Below are 2276 nucleotides of genomic sequence, written 5' to 3' on the forward strand. Positions count from 1 at the left end.
TATTATATATATATAAGGGGATATGTTATCCTCTGGACAAATTGAAGGGGACTGTGCGTTGACAATCTTAGCTGTCCTCTTCAGTTGTACCGCCATCTCCACTTTAACAAAAAACAAACTTCTTTCCAATCTGGCCTCTCTCCCTTTAAGATTCTGTTACACTTGTGCCACTGCATTCACCCATCACTTACCATTTAATCTCTTGTTCAAGGTGCGGTAGTATTACTACTGGGCTCCAAGTTCCTCATCTGGAATCTGTCGCCTCTGCAAATAATTATTTACAAGACGATGTTTCTTGTCACAACGCTGGTTAATCATAAATCCTCTCACCAGCACCTTTACTTCCAAATACCAAACTAGGTCTTTTTTTCTACCTTTTACTTGCATCACACTGCACCTAGTAGTAGCTTTCCTTTTGCATTTGCCTCTTCTACTCTCCAAGCCACCTTTTTTGGATTCTCTGACAGTGTGGCCATGTTTTTGTTTTTGTTTTTGTTTTTTTAGCAGGTTTTTTTTTTTTTTTTTTTTTTTTTTTTGAGGCGGAGTCTTGCTCTGTCGACCGGACTGGAGTGCAGTGGCCTGATCTCAGCTCACTGCAAGCTCCGCCTTCCGGGTTTATGCCATTCTCCTGCCTCAGCCTCCCGAGTAGCTGGGACTACAGGCGCCCGCCACCTCGCCCGGCTAGTTTTCGTATTTTTAGTAGAGACGGGGTTTCACCGTGTTAGCCAGGATGGTCTCGATCTCCTGACCTCGTGATCCGCCCGTCTCGGCCTCCCAAAGTGCTGGGATTACAGGCTTGAGCCACCGCGCCCGGCCTTTAGCAGGTTTAAACAGCAGCTTTTAAATGTTTACTATGGGAAGAATAGTCAAGGGAGTGGTGCATTGGGAAGACAGACCAGAGGTTGCTGCTGGCATTGTTACACAGTGACTGTTTGGCATGACATTCCCTCCTTTTCTGGTTCTTTGGTCTTTCTAAGGTGGCCTCAACTTCTTTATCAGTAAATAAGATTATCTCTGAGATGTCATTCACTCAAATAGCCATTTTGTAAAAATCTACTTGCATCTTCAACTTTATTCACTGTGGATTCATTGTTTTCCTTTATCTAGTTTTTACATTTTACCTTTCAAGCCAGTGCTATTGCTTTCACTCCCCTGCTTAAAAACCTCCACTGGTTTCCTCCTCCACGGTTTTTTTTTTTTTTTTTAAAGAAATCCTAAACTTTTAGAATGGAAAATAGTGTTTTCATAATCATGCCAGGCTTCTCACTGTTTCTGCCTCCCGGTAACTCCACAGAACCTACAGTTCCCACAGCCCTTTTATGTGTCAAAACCTTTAAGTGGGGTCTTCTCTTTGCCTGAAATGTGATCCCCACTGGTAGAAACATACCTTATCTTAGAAACTAATTTAGCTGGCAGGACGCAGTGGCTCATGCCTGTAATCTCAGCACTTTGGGAGTCCGAGGCAGGCAGATCAGGAGGTCAGGAGTTCAAGACCAGCCTGACCAACGTGGTGAAACCCCATCTCTATTAAAAATACAAAAATTAGCTGGGTATGGTGGCGCACGCCTGTAATCCCATCTACTCAGGAGGCTGAGGCAGGAGAATCAATTGAACCTGGGAGGCAGAAGTTGCAGTGAGCCAAGATCGTGGCACTGCACTCTAGCCACAGAGACAGAGTGAGACTCCATCTCAAAACAAAAGCAAAAAACAAAAAACAAAATTGATTTAGCCTTAGTTGACTTTTTAGAAATGGTGTATCACAATTACAAACTTTGGGAAGAAAAAAGATATTATACCAAATACTGTAGTTTAGAGGGTAGTGGGTTCTAAAAAACAATATTTAAAGTCATGTGATCTCAGAAACAGAACAAAGAAGTCAGACAAATTGGAAATGATACCATTTATTCATGTATTTCTTCCATTTGCCCCTCCAGATCAACTGTCTGTCCTTATCCACCCTGCTCCATTCTTTGGAGATTGACCCTTATAGACCATATCGATAAGTTCTCTTGCTTCCTGGTTTCTGGTTGAGAAAAGTCCTGGCAGAATGGAATTGAGGAGTGAGGTCAGGGTGTTTATTCCTCCAGCTCCCTCCATGTGGGTGATGTCAGCTCTGATCAAGGTAACCCTCTTCATATAACTTTATTCTAGGTTCCAGGTTTCCCTAAGCCCTGCCTTTATAAATACTCCCTTATTAACCACTTCCCAAATTATGCCAATTTTGATTTGCCATCTATTTCCTTTTGGGTCCTGATTGATATAAGAGCAAAATGTAT

This window comes from Colobus angolensis, unplaced genomic scaffold (assembly GCF_000951035.1).
Source record: "Colobus angolensis palliatus isolate OR3802 unplaced genomic scaffold, Cang.pa_1.0 Scaffold258, whole genome shotgun sequence".
NCBI lineage: Eukaryota > Metazoa > Chordata > Mammalia > Primates > Cercopithecidae > Colobus > Colobus angolensis.